The sequence below is a fragment of the Phasianus colchicus genome, chromosome 6, assembly GCF_987193195.1.
Source record: "Phasianus colchicus chromosome 6, bPhaCol1.hap1.1, whole genome shotgun sequence".
Classification (NCBI taxonomy): Eukaryota; Metazoa; Chordata; class Aves; order Galliformes; family Phasianidae; genus Phasianus; species Phasianus colchicus.
The window spans coordinates 49,064,284-49,082,655 of NC_143441.1; the positions used below are offsets into that span (position 1 = coordinate 49,064,284).

At 46.4% G+C, this 18,372-nt stretch overlaps 1 long non-coding RNA gene across 1 annotated transcript; it reads right to left on the minus strand.

Annotated features, from left to right (window-relative positions):
• Window positions 1–1,145: 1,145 nt before the first annotated feature.
• On the minus strand, window positions 1,146–17,639 carry LOC149917608 (uncharacterized). The gene is made up of 3 exons (XR_016467927.1): window positions 17,377–17,639; window positions 3,427–3,543; window positions 1,146–1,227 (listed from the first exon to the last, which is right to left on the minus strand). It is a non-coding gene; the product is annotated as an uncharacterized LOC149917608 (long non-coding RNA).
• Between the last annotated feature and the right edge of the window lie 733 nt (window positions 17,640–18,372).

Below are 18,372 nucleotides of genomic sequence, written 5' to 3' on the forward strand. Positions count from 1 at the left end.
GTGGGAGATGAAGGATGAGATCAGGACGCATGGGGTGTAGCCTTAAGATACCTATCCCCATGGGCTCACTGGCTCCACACAGCTGCTCCCCTAATCTGCACTCATTCAGAGCATCTCCATTCAGTAGTGCTGCTTCCTGGAGCTTGAAAGGGACGCTGATTATTTTTAATGAGCCTTTGCCTTGCTGGAGCTTTACTTTGTGCTGATTGCGTGGGCAGCACTGTGGCCCCCTCCTACAAGGCAGGTTTGCTGGCTTTTCATGCTTGCACCTATGGGGAGATTTGGGGCTCACAAAAGTACTGAGGAGCAAATACACAGGTGATGGAGAGATCAATGCAGTGCCCTGCCTGGGGTCAGAGATGTACAGGACGCCTTCAGGAGTGCAGGATGGTAAGGAGGAAAACAATATGTCCCTCCAGCTTGATTTTGGAGAGGGTTTGACGTCTGGCTGTTTGCACAGTGTTCCCAAGCAGCATCAAGGTCATCCTGCCTTGCCCTGTAGTGCTCCTGCACGCCTGCCCCGAGATCCCAGAGCATGATTCAGTCAATCCCAAGGCTGAAACACGGCAGGTGACTCACATCCTAAGAGTGCCTGTATCTCTCCATCAGCTTCAGTGGGCTCCTGGGGTGGAGAACTGCACTCGTTATCTTTGGATGCTGGATCAGGACCTTTATCCACTGGAAAACCAAGTAGCCTTGCAAGAATTAAAACCAACACGACTGATGGGGGTGATCTCACAACGATGGCATAGCAAGGTGCAGAACGTGGGGCTGTCACTGGAAAAGCACCAGTTCTGCTGCTCCGTGCAGCGACTGCCTTGCTCAACAGTCTGTGCAATCTGATGGGATGTACCTTGTGGAAACCTGCTGCCCGGCGTTATCTCTTCCTGCTACTCTTGTTGCATTTTTTTTTTCCGCTGAGAAATTACATAAACAGATGGCTGAGCTTGATATTAATACACTTATTTCAACATTTGCATAGAGCATCTGTTGAGGGAAAAAAAAAAAAAAACAAAAAAAAAAAACTTTTGCAGATTTAAAAAAAGATTTTTTTTGCATCTTTGAGTTGAATTCCAAGACTATGAAAAGATGAATATCTCTTCCAAGAATGCATAGAAGCTTCATTTGTATACCAGTAGGATTCCACTCAACTGAAATGTCACTCACTGGTGGATGATTCGGAGTGGGGGAGGGAAATGAGTCTGCATATTGCAAAGCTGATCATGCCTAGAAGCAAAAAATAATAATAATTTTAAAAGGGTGTGAAAACTTTTAAAAGTAACCCCCAACCTAACTTTCATTTGGGTCAGACTAACAGTTTTGAGCCAAATCATCTGCTTCCCTTCATAACAAGCTCTCCCTTTACTGAGCTGTCCTTCCTGGCTGCTCAGAGGGCCAGGATCTCCAAGCTGCACCTGGTGTGTCCCCAAAGAGAGCCCTGGGTGCAGCTCTGGAGGAGTCACTATTTTTTTCTCTTGGAGAAGACATGACAATATGCCTCAATTCCATACCTCTTCTCCTGTGGAAGAACATCCTATGATCATTTTGGTCTACTAGATTTTTTTAGGCTAGCCCTCAGAGTGGCTTAAAATGCGTGGCTAGAAAAATAAAACCTCTCAAAGTCCTCAAAGTGTTTCACTACTGCATGTTGATAAGGGATCATTGCCTCCTGTCTAGGCTTTCCTCATTACTTTCTTGCCAAACCCTCAAGACAAAAGGTCTTCTTCCACCCAAAGGATTATCCTGATGCTAAGGGACTCTTTTCTGTTTTTTTGTGACTGCCAAGAAGCAAACATATTTCTGACGCATGGAGTTTCACAGCACAGGTTTGGTTTCATGAACTTTAATAACAATGTCAGTGAAAGCTGTGGGTCAGGCAAGCTCTCCATCCACCTGTGCACTTGTGTAATTGGCTCTGCAAGATTTCCCAGGAGCATGTTTATAAGAAGGTGGCTATTTGTGCCTTTCTCCTTGTATGCTGCCTTCCCCATGGCTCCTGGGCAGGTAGTATGGTGGGTGCAGCCATAGAATCATTAAGGTTGGAAAGAGCACTATGATCATCTAGTCCAACCATCACCCCATGCCTGTGACCACTATAGACCATGTCAGAGTGTGACATCCACCCTTTTCTTGTACACCTCCAGGGACTCCACCACCACCATGGGCAGCCCATTCCAGTGCTTTCCCACTCTAAAACCAAGCTGTAAAATCAAGTCCCACTCACTGACAGTAGTGGTAGAGATTGATTGCAGCAGACCTCAGCTGTAATAGTCACTCAAACAATAGCAGTGTCAATGCAGAGCAGTGCCTTTGCTCTGGCTTCCTTCTGGATGGAGAGCTTAGCATCAGTAGGGCAAGCATTCAAGTTCTCAGCTGTATCTTGGACTAGTTTTCCCTTATTTTTATACCTCACTTAATCCAGAGGCACTATGGTCTAGGGTGTTAGAGGCGAGAGGCAGTATTATAAATTATAGCACACATACTCTTTAATTATTTTGTCAAAATGATTTATAAGTCGTGACTTGCTGGAAAGAACCAGGCTGTACCCGTGGAGATACCCATGGTAACTCATCCCCTTTTCCTCCCACATTTGTGCTCGAGGACAATACTTTCTTCAGCCAGGCAGCCCCTTCACGTGACAGTGGCCATGGAAATGAACCTGAGACCACACAGATACCTTCCATCCAGAGTTAGCAGGACAAACACAGCTCCTGCCAACCATCCACCCCACAGCCCCACATGGGGATAACTCTGTTGGTCCCACAACAAACTTCTCAGGCAGGGTGTCAGCTCAGCCAGGGCAGTACAAATTTACAGCCACAATGAAGGCAGCACCAAAAATACAGACCGTAAATAACAGCATCCCAGCATATCAGTAATGAGGTTGTGATTTAGGGCAAGAAGGTGTGAGAGGAAGGGATGCTGCTTTCTGAACTTTTTTTTTTTTTTTTTTTTTTTTTTTTTGAGCATTTTCACTTTTTAATGACCTGCTTAACCCATTGTTGGAGGAATTAGTGGCTCCAAAACATAACTGGGGGCATGCAGGCTCCATGCTTTGGTTGCTCCATTGTTGGCTTCATTCCTCACAGCTTTGCAAGAGAGCACGAGGGCTACATGTGATGAATGGTGATGCAAACAAAACCAGGAGAGAAAGGCTTCCACCATTCAAAGGCCAGCAATGATTGAGGGGTGCAAGGGAGGGGAATATGTCTGGGGAGGTCCAGGAGAAGCTGGGAAATGCCTCAGGAGCAGATGATGAGATAGAGGTGGATGTGGTGGAAAGCAAGGGCTGAATGTGAGCCAAGAAGCACTGGGTGGGGAGGTGGGATCCCATCCCATCTCATCCCAACCCACACTGGGATGGTGAGATCCTCCCAGATCCTCTCCTCTTGTATTCAGTCTGAAAATAAAGCCATGCAGCCTCACCTTCCTCCTGCTTGTTGTGAAATCCAGAAGTGTGCTCGCTTCCTCTGGCCATTTCCATAATTAAAGCAATAAGCAGGGGATATGATTTAAATCAAGCCTGAACTCTTGAAAAGCCACCTGTGGTGTTAAAAGCAAGTCAGTAAGGTGTGTTAATAGAAACATTAACATTTCAGCAGTGTACAGACAGCGTTAACTATGACACTCCCCAAGCCAGGGTTCCTTTAGGAGAGCACAGGGCTGATGGGTTTGAGGTCTGAGCTTTGGGCCGGAGAAGCAGCAGCCCAGGTCTTGAGTGGAACAGAACTGGGAGAATGCATGGGAGAGGCAGCCTGATTTGCAGACACATTAAATGCAGGCCAGTTCTCCCCTGCTGGTCCTTGAGCTACCAGGAATCTGATATTCCATCACCTTCAATGACCATAGAATAGCTCGAGTTGGAAGGGACCTGGAAGACTGGTATTCCAGAGCCATCGTCTGGGACTTCACCTTGTCCTCAAATGCTCTGCTAAGCAGTGGCCAACATTCCACTGAGCTAGACGAAACTCCGTGTCTCAATTTTTAATTAAATTCCATTTTTAAAATAGGAAAAAGTGCTCATGAGTGCTCAATTACTGCTTTTTTCAGGTTTTTTGATCAGCATTGAACAGAGGACATGTTCAATCTGTTGTTAAACAATCTCTGCTGGCTTCTGGAAGTCAAATGCTTGTCTTAAAATAATTGATCTCTTCTCCATACTCGATGCTTTGTGATTTTGCCTTCTCCAAGTGAGCTCTCAGTGGGTGTGCAGGACAGAGAAAGATATTTGCTTGCACTGCCCCATATCTGCCATGTTTTGCATAGCACAGACCCTGTTTCTGCAGTGTTGGAGGAGGCAGCATTTTGCCCTGCATTTTACCCAGGGAAACCAAGATGGAGAAGCACGACTGGAAATTGGGATCCTTTCACCTTGGCTCTTTGGTCCATGCCCTCTGGTAATAACTAAGATGAGAACACAGATATTTGTCTAAGGATGAAATTATTGTCTTACAACATCAAAATGGCAGAGCCAACCTGAGTTTAGTCAAATGAGGTTATTGTTCCTCCACGGAGGACAGCTGGTGGCAGAATCAGAAGACGGTCCTGGAAATATCCTAGCAGGATTGTGTCCTGTTCTCCCAGAGTTTAGAGCACAAAGAGGAAACACAACCTGCTCCTGAGCCAGATCAGCATCCTTGGTCTCCTCCCAACATGCTCAAAGCTCTCCAGAAACTCCTGGACTTGGAGGAAGGGGTCCAGAGAAGAGGCTGTGCTCAGATAGCCTCAAGCTGGGGCAGGATCTCCAACTCCACCAGCCTGGATGGGCACAGCTTGCCGCATGTCATCCACTGGAGAGGGCACCATTATGTCCTTGTGATGGATGTGGTGGCCATTCCTACTCACATCTCCCTATGAATACCTTCTTTGCTCCTTCTCACTGTCGGGAAATCTGTCCAAGAGAATCTGTTTTGCCTTCTGTAAGTTGGCAGCAGTGCAGGAGACATGGTGGACAGTGGCACTGAGGGACATGGTCAGTGGGCATGGTGAGGATGGATTGATGGTTAGGCTTGGTAATCTTAAAGGTCTTTTCCAAACTCAGTGATTCTATGATTTTATGATTCTGTGAGATCTGGTCCTCCCTCACACAACCCGGTGCCTGCCTCTCCCCACCCCTTGCCCTTCATTCAATCCCTTACACTACCAATTTTTCATGCAAAGATGATCTTTTGGGATACGTGGAACTCTGAGTTGTGGTCTTTGTTTCTTTGGTAGTGCTTTATCACAAGTGATTAAAGCACTATGATAAGCCATCCCTGCCACTCACTGCAAAAGCAAACTGACTGTTTTCATCCTGGCTGCTCCCTCTGTATTCAGACTCTTCAGGCATTTCCTTACTTGGCACTTGCCACTTCCAGTCTATCTACATGGGCTTTATTGTTCTCACTAAGACAGATTGAAAAAAATATCAATTTCTTGACTGCCGTCCCCGTGGCCTGTCACTAAATATTCTTTGTCTTAGGACATGCTTCTGAAAAACATGTGGTTTCAAGCTCTGCCTCTCACAGCTGCCATTTAGCTGAGATTCTTATCTTATTATTCATCTCTCCGCTCTCTCCGCAGCATCAGTCCTTCTACTCACCGCTGCCTGGGTTCCCCAGTTACACGTAACGTCTGCCTTCCCCTGGATGGAAATGTATTGCCTCTTGCTTGCTGGCTATGGAAGGAACAGAACCATCCCCACACTCAGAGCTGCAATCCCACCATGCTCTGGCTGCTGGTGGCAATGAGCCAGAATGTGAGCCCTGCTAGACCTGAGGAATTCAGTGGGGTTTTGCTGGATCTGGTGGTGATGAGGTGCAGCTAAAACCATGAGTCAGCCCTTGCCCTGAAGCTGGTGGGGATGGCGGGGTGGGATCTCTGTGGTGGTGAGAGTTCATTCCTTTATCTGTCCTTTGCATACAGTTTCCAGCTCCAGGATCCACGGGTTTATTTAAATAAAAACAAACAAAATGATTTCTGATGTGACCGAGGGAGCTGGGAAAGCAAGCTCTGAATAACACACGGGGTTGTTATCAAATGTCACCATCATCAAAACAGACCGAAAGCAGGAAAAGCCCAGGACAATTAAATCCTTTAGTGGAGATGAGAGGTGGGTCTGCAGAGCCCATTGCTCTGTGTGTCTGTTGTTTTGGGCTGAATACTCAGAGATATAGTCATTTTCCAAAGCAGGACGTCAGCTACTCGACACTCGTTAGTGCTAATGAAAATCACACAGCATAAGCCAAGGTTCCAGCCAGCAACTCATTTCCACTGTCATCTTGGGGAAGCAGCCAGAGCAGGGTCCGAGATAGAGAACTTTATACCTATGTCAATTTCAAACGAAGCAACACTATTGTGAAGTATGCAGGGAGGTCATCAAGTTGTCTTTGAATTTTATTCAGCTGGATAGGAAGGAACAATAGCACCTGACTTCTTAATAGTCTCAGTACAGATCAAAGTGCAGAAGTCTCCACTAAGCTTCTACGTAATTGCTTTGGGATGTGGAATACAGGGACTTCTGCACAGGGAGAGGTCTCAACACCACATGGCCATGGGGTCTCCTGTGGTGGGGGAGGCATGCCATCCCCATGCTGCCCTAAAGCTTTCCTCCCATGAAGTCCCTTTCAAACCATGACTCAAGCCTTTCCGCCCTCTTATCTGCTGCAGGCAAGAAGCCAAGCTATGGTTTTGTTGGTCAGGAGTGCCCAGAGCATAAAGATCACAGGTTTCCTATGAGATCTTGGCCAGTCTATTCACCTCTTGGCCTCAGCTTCCGTACTTTTAAAGTCTGGGCAATAACAGGCTGCTAGAGGAAGGAAGCAGGAGGATTCATATATTAATATCTGTAGGACACTCAAGGGATACGTTGAGCAGGTCCATAAAAACGTCTAGCAGCAATGAGTAATGATTTTCTGTGCACTGTCTTGAATTCAGCTCAGGTTGCCATTGTTCCAGGAGCACCTGTGGGTACTGAGCCCACAGGTACTGAGACTCTTCTCACAAAAGCTGGAGATGATGGGAGAAGAAAAAAAATCTCACATTGCTCCAGTGAGTAGAGCCTTCACTCACAACTATGCATATCAAACTTGCACTAAAATCTGGATTAATTTCCAAAGATTTTCCATTTTTTCGTCAATTTCTTCAATGTTTCCTCTGGTGCTCACACTGGTAGCTGGCTGGATATTAACCATTCACTCATTTGTTCCATGGTTATCACTGTGTGTGTGTCTCCTGAAAGGTGTCAGCAACTGCTTTCATTTCCTGCAGTCCTGGGGCTGAGCCCCACCCCCCAGTTTGGTTACTACTACTGAAAATGCAGACTGAAGAGTAAAGATGTCCAGGGGGACCAACTTCCAGTTTACACTCGCATCGTGGAAAGACAATTTATTGAGAAACGTGCTATTCTAGGCCTTCTTTCTGCACTGAAAGGATCAGACCACCGTGGAAAAAGAAAACACCTTTTTATGGAAAAGTGGCTGTCTGATGGTGGGCAATACAGATCGATCCTTGAACTTCATAATGAATAGGGTGGTGCTCATTAAACTAAATTCCAAGGTGTTTTCCATTCTAGGGAAGCACTGGAAAAGCATGGCTCTTGTAACTAGACATTGCTTCACTTGCTTTGTGACATTGCTCACAAAGCTGTGTGTGTTGGTGTTGGGAGGTCCTCTCTGGTGGTCTTTCTGGTTGGCTTGCCTTAGAACCATAGAACTACAGAATCATTATGGTTGGAAAAGTCCCTTAAGTTCATCTGGTCCAAGTGTCCACCTATCACCAATATTATCCGCCAACCCACGTGCCACACCTCCATGGTTCTGGAACACCTCCAGGGATGCTGACTGCACCACCTCACTGGGCAGCCTGTGCCAGTGCCTGACTGCTCTTTTGAAGAAGTTTTTCCTAGTATGATTGACCTGGAGACACCCAAGGTCAGACTGGACGATGCTCTGATGGAGCACCGTGTCCCTGTCCATTGTAAGGGAGTTGGACCACGTGGCTTTTAGGGATCCCTTCCAACTCAAACAATTCTGTGATTCTATGATAAACACATAGCCTGTCTTCCTGCATGGGAATGCCTTAGATCGAGAGATTTTGCCCATCTGTCCACGTGGTACCTGGATTGCACCACAGGGTAGAGCTCAGGCTTGGTTACCATCAGAAGGTTGAACTATCCTCAAAAAAAGAGCTGCTGAGGATGTAGGCATTGCTATCCATAACTGGTTCAGTCACCAGCCATGCAGCCCCCGTGCAGACGGGCTGTGTTTTGGGCTGGCTTTGGGTCTCACAGCAATTTGGGCAGCACTCCCCCCTCCCACCCCGCTGCCACGCTCCTGCTGATGGAGCAGAGCTGCGTGGGAACACTGAGTGCTGCACAGTGCCCACGTTTCCAGGAGGAAGTTGAAAAATTGAGGAAGGTGCCAAAAACAGCTGCAAAAATGATACGAGAGCCGGAAGAAATAGCTTGCAAGAGACTCAGAGCTTGCTCTGTTTAGCTTATCGGAAGGAAGATTGAGAGAACATTAAAGCACATAAGTACATTCTCTTGAGGGAAAAAAAATACAAGATATGAAAGGGGTCTTTAATCTATCAGATCAAGGAATAACAGGAGCTGGTGCTGGAGGGCAAAGGCAGACAAGCTCCAGCCAGGAAAAAGGCTTTGTGCTTTCCTCATAGCAGTGAAGGTGATGCACTGCTCAGGGAGGGGACCACGCTCCATCTCCTTGGATTCAGGCACAACATTTTCTGACACTGCCATCATTTCTCAGGCTCTTGACCTCAGACAGGTGTGGTCTGCTGTGTCCTGGGGCTTGAACAAGATAATGCAATGATCTTTCCTGGCTTGAGGCTTTCTCATTGCAGGAAGAAAGAGGCCCAAAGCACGGGTTTGCCTGCACAGCAGCTTCACGTGGGCTGTTTCTCACTCCTGGATGCTGAGAGGTGGTGAATACGGGGTGAGCCCTGCTCTCACCATGGGCAGTCCCAGGCAGTGGGTAAAGCTGTCCCACCTCGGAGGCGTTTCTCTGATGAGGCTTCAAGCTGTTGGACCCATTTCCCCCTGTGGGGCCTTGCATGGAAAGCCCTTCCCTTTGCTCCGAGGCCAAAACCAGATCAAAATTAACAGCAAGCTTTGCGTGATGCAAACCCAGCCACCAGAAATAGGCAAGGAGCAGTGATGTGCTTGCACATACCTCTGCTGGGAAGGGCTGGCTGAAATTAGGAGCTGACCGGAACCCGAAAATGAGCTGCTGGAAACTGCCTGTCCCTTCCCTACCCTTGTGCTGCTTCCACCTGCGTAACGAAGTGCAAAACATCCCCCAGCCAAAATACTAGCTTGTTTTCAATGCTTTCTCCAAGTATGCACAAATACTTACACATGGTACGGACAAGGAGGAATAAAGCTTTAAATGCTTTAACATTCAAGAAAAGTACTCTGTGTACCAGGAGTTTTAGCGATCTCTTTGGGAGAGCCAAGTGTCTGAGCAAATTAGCCTTGGATACGAGCAGCCTTGCAAGCGGCTGTCTAAGAGTGAGCAAATACCATATTATTAAAGACAAATGAAAGTAGCAATTGAACTGAAGAAGACAAAGAGTTTTGCTCATGTAGATGCTGAGCATTTTTTTCCCCCGTCTGCGTTTCTGAGCTCAAATCCAATGAGATCCAAGCTGCTTTTATATTCACTGGCCTCCAAACGATTATTTAGTGAAGGTCTTATGCAAATTGCACGTCACTGTCCCCATCACGAGCAGCAGCCCATGGCTGGGCTCAGCCTGAGGATGATGGTGCAGTGTGAGATGTGTTTGTTCAAGAAATGTCCCCCTGTTTGATGGGCGCCATTAAACACAGAGCTTCCACTTTCATCAGGAATGCGTCTCCTATTTCTAATAAACATAGCAGCTAATTAGCTGAGGAGAGGGATTCAAAGGAAACAAAGGGATTGGAACAGTGACTGGAGTTTCTTTAGACTTTGAGATCTGGATGAGGTTTTTGCAGCTGGGGAGTGTGATACTGGGTGAGGACAACCTGACACTTGTCAGCTGAGCACCCATGAAGATGAAGCCAAAGCTGTGATGGCAGAGCAGAGGGGCTTTATGTGAGACCTGAGATTTGCTGTGCACACAGCCAGAAGCCCATAGACTCCTGAAAATGTATCCCAGAAAGGCTTTAGCCCCCTGTGGTGGGATATAAATTATCTTTGAATGAAATAACAGAAAGGTAATATGCTACCTACTGTTCCTTTAGTGTGCTTTTTCCCCAAACTTACTGCCAAACAAATTATTTCCACCCAGCTGAGTCCTAAATCCTTCCCACATCAGCATGGATAGGGTTTGGCCGTCATCAAGTCATCCCTCGAGCATCCTCCCAGGGGTCAAAGAGGCCACATCTAGGCTGGTGCGAAACAGATTGTTTGCAGCCTGTGTGCTCACAGGACATCTCGTGCTGGGCAGCCCTAATTCCTTGGCAGGCTGCCTACACCAGATGTGCCTGACACATGGTGGGACTGACTGCATTGTGCCACACATGGAGCCCTGAGCTCCGAGGGCAGCACCAGTAGCCAGAAGTCAGCTTGGAGAACAAGAGTGTGCTCTTGTGCTCTTCTGCTGCTGATGCCATCCTCACAACAAGGTCGTTCAATGCAGACTAGACTGTTCTGTGCTGTGCTCTGACTTTGGGAAGTCCCCCAGGGACTGTTCTGGGGCTGTTCCCCATGCCTGCCATGGAAAGCTCCTTGCTCTCTACATGCCATCTGCAAGACTCAACATCGGGCCATCAGGTCTCACCACGGGTTGCACTTTATTGTCACTGCAGTTTTGGTGCTGTTGCTCAGAGCCTGCCCCCTCTATGAGGACCTGGGGCTGAATTCTCGCTCCTGCCAGTGCAGGCTTTCCAGCTGAAGCAGTCTCTGCATGGAGCCTCCTCTGCTTGGGCTCGAGATAGCTAATCTTGCCTTGCTCCTCCTAGCAACAAACATGTTTGTGCCCAACATGATAGTAAACACAAGAGGCGGAGTAAGAAACATGCTGAGCCAGGAGAGCTGGAAGAGGGGCTCTGTCTGAGCAGAGAAGCTGGCTTGGCTCCTTCTTTTCAAGCTTGGACTGACTTCAGGAGCAGAGCAAGGCATCAGATGTTTTCTTCTTCCTTGTCCGGTCTGAATCTGTCATAATATTTGTTATACATTTTACTTATTGCATGTATCTAGATGCAATCTGAGACTGAAAAATGTGATTTGTGTTTCCAGCTCAGCAGCACCTGGTGTCAGACCCAGCCAGCCTTAGCCAGCCCTCTGTGTTGGTGTTCTGTGCCTATCATGTCGTGGCTGTTGCATCGAGTTGCAAGAAGGCCAGGGTCAGATTCACACCCATTGGGCCAGTTCAATACCCAGCCATACCATTGAGGTAAGCATAGTGGCATCCGGGAGCCACTGGAGTAGAGAGGTTTCTCTGATGCTTGTGATATGAAGTAACTGTTCAAATCTGTATAATGAAAGGTCCCAAAGCACTTGTTTTTTGTAGCTTTCTTTAGGAACAGCAGACATGGGAGAAGTATTAGCCTGACTATAACAATCTGGATTCATCAAGCCTAACACATTTCCTTTCCTCCCTGCTTGGAAATTGTGCCAAGAGGTGGGCACCATGAAGGAGGAGCAGGACCTTCATGTGATGGTGACTCTCTTCTCTGGGTCCTGGAGGCTACGTGTGGGTGAGAACTAGCAATTCCCTGGCAACTGTATCTGTATTCACTGTGGGAATACTCATTCTAGGCTAATTCCCTTCTTTGGGTTGTACACATCAGGTTGAGCACACATCTGCTTGTCCCCTGCAGGAGAAGCTCTCTTTGTCCATTGCCACGATTCCTTGGAACCAGCCAGTCTCATCCCAACGCAGCACCCACCATGACAATGGGACAACCCTTGGCCATTAGCCCTATGCCTTCCCATAGGAGAGGACTGATGCCCATTGCTATCTCTGCCTTTGCTTGCTGTAAACCATCATAGAACCATAGAATCATTTGAGTTGGAAGGGACCCTTAAACGACATCTAGTCCATCTCCTCTGCAATGAACAGGGACACCTACAGCTTGATCAGAGCCCTGTCCAGCCTGACCTTGAATGCCTCCAAGGACAAGTCACCCACCACGTCTCTGGGCAACCTGTCAGTGTTTCACTACTCTCATTGTTTCTCATTTCTTAAATCCAATCTAAATCTCCTTACAGCCCAGCAGCAAAACCCCACATATAGCTCCTGTCCGTGCCAGCCTGTCTCCCTTTTACACCTAGGAAGCCAGGTGCTTGAGGTTCATCTGCAATCAGAGCTCTTCAATGTGCCTTCTCCTCCTTGTGTTATTAGACCTCAGGCTCCTATGACTTGTAACTTGGACCATGACAATTTGCAGTCACAACCTCACCCCCCCACCAAGTGCCCCTTCCTTCTTCTGCTGGACACGCTGTCATTAAAGAGCCTTTCTAACTTTTGGCTAATTGGCAGGGGTTATGTGCATGCTTCAGAAAAAGGGTAAATCGTTATAACCTCATGCCTCTGTAGTCAATTATAGATTGTTTTCCCAGCTCAGCCAATTTGGCAGGCGGTGACATTGCAGTAAAAACTGAAAGCCTTCAGCCAGCATGCCTGATGTCTCTGCTTGAGAGCAGCTCAAACCAGAACCTGCATCTTGATCCTCACCCCAGTCCAGAGAGAGATGAGCTCTGCATGTGTGTCAGTCCCAGGGCATGCAGATTGGGCTAGTCTCTTATTTATTCATTCGTTTGTTCCTTTTTGGTCAGGTCAGAGGTGATGCTTCTATAACACAGCAAGGCTGATTTGCACCAGCATCTGGGACCATCTCACAGGAGAAGATGCTCAAGTGGAGCCTCTACATTGCTTTGATGTTATCCTTATCCTCCAGTTTCCGTCCTCCATTACAGAGAGGAGAATCCCTTGCACCTGGGCTCCCACATTGTCTCTGGATGCTCTTGAAGGACGACATGATGCAGTTCCCAGCCAGTGCATATTAGGGAAAATTCCTTCTCCAAAAGAGTGGTGATGCACTGGCACAGGCTGCCTGGGGAGTCACTGTCCCTGGAGGTGTTAAGGAGATGTGGCACTGAGGGATGTGGTCAGTGGGCATGGTGGGGGTGGGCTGGGGTTGGACTTGGCAATCTCAGAGGTCTTTTCCAACCTTAATGATTCTATGTCTGGATTCATGCTCACAAAGACTTGTAATTTCACATACCTCAAGATTTAATGTACAAGAACACTGCAATTGCTTGCCTATATGCTACTAGGGTCTGTGCAGGAGCACAAAACCATGGACCCAGACCCAGACCCATGTATTCCTTCAATCACTGTTACAGAACAGAAGCAGTACCATTTCCCTTTGTAGATACTTGAGCAAAACAAAGTGGTTGTGCAAAGCACAGGATTCTGGATCATGCGTGGGGGCACTGCTAGGCAATGTCCAAGTGCTCTGTTTACAAGTCCACCACCTGTTAGTGCAGTGCTGACTGTGCAGCTGTTTGGGGAATTACATCGAAAAGCACTTTGGGAGGTTGCTCGAACCAAGGGCAGCCAGACAACATCTTCTTGACCATCTGCTACAGAGTTCAGTGAAGTGTGGCACATGGCCACCTCCACAGTGAGTAAGGATGAGCCAGGGGTTTTGAGCTGTTTCACTCTGTGTCTCCTTTTACAGGTCACTTCCAAGGCAGTGCTGGAGTAGCAGGTTGTTGCTACTCATGATGCTACAGAAGAGGTTTTTGGGTAGTCCACTCCTGAGGCTGCACAGAGAAACTGGAAAAGGATGTAAATTGCAGTGCTGCACCTGGGTTCTTCCAGTTCAAATGGACAAGCTGGAAAAGGGCTCTGAACCTGAAATCTTCTGCTCCTTCTGCTAATCTTGAAAATGAGGAACCTCAAGTTTCTGGCTGGCCATGAAAACAAGGGCATATGTTATTCATCCTACAAGAAGGTTAAACATTTTCACTGATATGGAAGATCCAAGGGCTCCAGCCAATTGGCAGCCTGCAAGTGTTAAATGTGCCACCTAGTCCATGGGATGGGACCAAACCCCAGTTTCTGAGGCTGCTTGTGAGCAGCCATCTGCTCCATTAATATAAATGAAGAATTACATTGTTTGGTTGACTTGGCTTCTCCAACAGAAAATGATAAGGCATTTAATATCTTAATATTTAATGTCCGCAATATCCACGTAAGGAACAGATTTGTGAGAACAGGTAGCTTTGCAGTCTTGCTGGAACAGTGACCAGAGAATGAGAGCTAATGCCAGAAAAATCAGGAGAAGAAATAAGGCACAATTTTAACAGCTCGAGTGATAAACCAGTGGAAGTGCCTCCTTGCAATCCAAACATGAGGACTTTAAATCATGACTGGATGTTTTTCTGGCTGATAGATTGCAACTCATCCCAAGGTTAGGAGCTTGCTGAAGGCATTCCCAGATAGATAAAAAGCCTGGGTTAGGTGAGTGGGCAGAAGACAGGGGCTGCAAAGAGCAGCTCCCTCCAAGCACAGGTTTCCAAACAGCACTGTGCTCCAACGTGCTTGGATCTTCAGGCACATAGCCATGACACAGCCATCTGTCAAAAAGGTGTTACTGATCCAAAGTATTGGCCAAACCTCTGTATTTACCCCCACATTTCACCTCCTTTGAGCTTCGTGTAACTCTGCTTTGATTTTGGTTCCTCTTTCATCCCCAAACTCCTTCCTGGTGCAGACATCTTCTGTTCATTGCAGTGGAGTTGGACTACATGACCTTTAAGGGTCTCTTCCAACTCAAATGACTCTGTGGTTCTACAATAGGAGAAGCTGAACAACCACTGCTTTCCTCCTCCCCTGTCTGAAGCTCTGTGTGTCACCTGGTGTGAAATTACCAAATATCTGTGGAAGAGTTGGACATGCTCAATGGAGCCTTCCATTCCACCTCAAGATGTTGGTGTTACAAGTAAGGGTCACCCAGCCAAGTGTCGGTGTCTGCATCACTGCTGCTCACCCTGGGCTGTGTCTCCTTGGTCAACAAGCCCAAGGTTTTTCTCCTCTTAAATCCATCACCCAAATTAGGGCAGACGAATCTCATCCTGAAAGTGCCTCCTCCTCCTCTGTGCACTCATCCTGGGGGGAATATGTTGTATCTGATGTTAGATGAGATGCACCCTCCATGTGTCAGAAGCACTTGGCTCTGCTGCTGGTCTGTGGCAAGATGGGTTTCATCCTCTCCTCCTTCTCAATTCCAAAGCTCAGTTCTGAGCTTTATAGATGCTTTGAAGAGAGCAAAGCAGCTCTGAGCTTGGTTTTGGATTGTTTCTGTAGGACAATATTGTCCTAATAATATCATCAGCACAGGGTGACGTCAGAAGGAAGGAACAGGAGGTTCTCCTCTCTCTTATTCAAACAGGTCTAAATCACAGCAATAGGGTTATTTTTTTTTTAGCCAAAGATTTTTTAGTTTAAAAAAAAAAAAAAGGGAATTCAGCTCTCCAGAAATGCCCTGCAGATTTGTGTCAGCTTTTGTTGAACTGCCAATAATAAAAGAAAGAGAAAAGAAAAGAAAAAGCAAGAGCCTGTAGGAAAGAGCCTGTAGGAATTACATTCAAAAAAGTCTGAAATTTTCACCTTGGGATTAAAAAAAAAAAGAGAAAAAAATAATTAGCTTACGATTTATTAATTGTTTTTAATGTTGCCTCTATTTTACCTTTTACAAGCGTTTAAAAACTCTCAAAGTTAAAAAAAAAATAGTAACAAAAAATGGCTTTGTTCCCAGCAGAAACAAATGCTTTCTTCAGCAAGATCTTTTCTCTTTAATTGATTGATTCACTTCAAATTTTAAAATAATTGCATTTCTGGTCGGCTTAAATCTGAACTTCCAGTGAACTAAGCGTGTCACTGAGCTGCTTTATGAGCATAATTAGCTAATGAAGTGCTTGTTATCAGCACCAAAGATTTCTTGACGCAAATTACTAACACCCAGAAATGTAAATAACCCCCCAAAATGAGTTCTGAGAAAATCACATTGGCTAATTCATTTTAAGCACAACTAATGGCTTATATTGCTTGGCCAGTTAGTATCGATTTATTTTAAGCAGTAATTAACCACTGTGTGAGTAAGAAATGTATTATCTTTCCCCTGTAAGAATATGTAGTCATAAAGAGGAATCAATACTGATCCAACTAAACCCCACTGTACCAATAAATTGCCACTGTTTGCATTTATTATTTATGCTGTTTCTTAGGTGTCCAAGTACATAATATACAAGCACATTTTTAATTAAAAAGTGATAAGATATCCAGTTAATTTATGGGCAGCAGCGAGCCAGTCTGTGACAGCCTGGTGGGGCGGAAGGGCCGGCTGCTCACAGGTTCCCAGCCCAGCTCTGTTTGTCTCTCCCATGCATCGTGAACACAAATGGATCCTTGCTCACCCCCCATCACCTGCTGCCACCCAAAATTGGGGTGGGAGTTGGCCTGGACCTGGTGCACCACCCATGGCTTTAATGGGAACCAACACCTCCAGGTGGTTCAATGCAATATCTCCACTCACCCCTGCAACTCCATATAGTCTACTGGACAACACAGCATAGCCTAAAAAAGCCTGTACAACCTCGTGGGCCAGCATCTTATCATAGAATCATAGAATCATTAAGGCTGGAAAAGACATCTGGGATCACCAATTCCAATCCCAACCCACCTCACCATGCCCACTGACCATCCCTCCCACCATGCTCTCAGTGCCTCATCTCCACTGTTCTGGAACATCTCGAGGGATGATGACCCCACCACCTCCCTGGGCAGCCTGTTTCCCAGTATATACCCTTCAAGAGCCCGTAGAACCTTGTAGGCAAGCTCCATACACCTTAAAATAGACTCTCTGATGACCCAAGCTGTATAACACTCAATCCCTGTTGCTTACCTACAAATGTTCTGAAGAACCCATGCAGGAGCCATCATTGCTGGGGAGCTCCCCTGTCCTAGCAAGATTTCCCAAGCAAATCCTCCTTGCCTCCAGGGCTGTGATTTATTTTCTTTTTCTTTAAATATGGAATTTGGCTGTTCTAATCAGATGGTTTAAGGTCACTTTTATTATGATGACGATTATTTTTTAAGCACGTTATTTATTTATGGTGTTTTTGCTGCGTATTTTAGCAAGGTGAGATTTTGCCTGAGGGTCAAGCATGCACAGGCTTCATGCAATAGCCTTTTACCAGGCAGACACGATAAGCAGATGGGCATAAGAGCAAACTCTTGCCACTTATTTCCCTCTTGATATTTTAATGTTACGGGACTAAAGTGTTCATGGTGGAATTTTTTTTTTGTTATTATCTTCTGTTCCTGGAGTGAACAGGGATGCGCAGCGTTCCTTAATTTCACAATGTATCCCCCATAACTTACCTTCTACCTATGTCCTCTTGTAGGGTCTTCTCACAAGTCCCAGCTCCTGGAGCCTCGTGATTATTCAGTAATTTAAGAACTTTTTTTCAACAACAACAACAAAATGCTTCTCTTCCTTGTGGCTGGAAGGAGCTGCTGGTATGAAACTCATCTGTGAAAACAACTAACATGCAACGTTCTAAAACGCTGTGGTTTTTCCAAATCCAGTCTTATGATTTTTCGTGTTGGCTGAGGAGAGGGGAAATCTGCCTCGTGATTTTTGGTTCTTGTTAGCACTGCTGTCATGGTTGTTATGTGTGGGAATGCGGCTGGTGAAGCTGCACAGCTCATTTCCCTCTCTCTCCCGAGATACTGCCTTGGACAGCTTGGAAATCCCTCAAGATGAAGCTGTTATTTTGAGTGTTTTTATCAGGCTGGGCCAGGAGCTTGGGTCTGTCTGGGAAAATAACTGTGCTGTAGGGCTGGAAACACCAATGTCCCCAGCTCAGGTGGGATGCAGACACGCACACAGCCAAGGCCTTCCTTCAGCCAAATGACCAATTACTTATCAGACCAATTCTGCAGCTCTAATGCAAAGTATCAGCACAGCATTGCCTTTCCCTGCAGAACTTTTCATAATGAGGATGGCGAGACTTTGGAATGAACTGTCTAGGGAAGTTGTGGATGCCCATCACTGGCAATGTTCAAAGCAGGGTTGGATGGGACTTTGGGCAACCTGGTCAAGTGGGAGGTGTCCTTGTCCAGGACAATGGGCTGAAATGAGGTGGGCTGTGAGGTCTCTTCCAAAGCAAACCATTCTATGGTTCTGGCACATGCAGGTGTTTTGAGACATGGATCAGGGAAGACAGCATTTGTAGACTCAAGCTTTTGCTCGACCTTTCAACTTTGGGGACAGTCAAATGACGTATCCTGGAAGTGTCCAATTATATCTAATTAACACTCTTATTTTCATCTATGGCATTTATGTTGTTATCACCTTGCCCAGCGAGGTTTGGA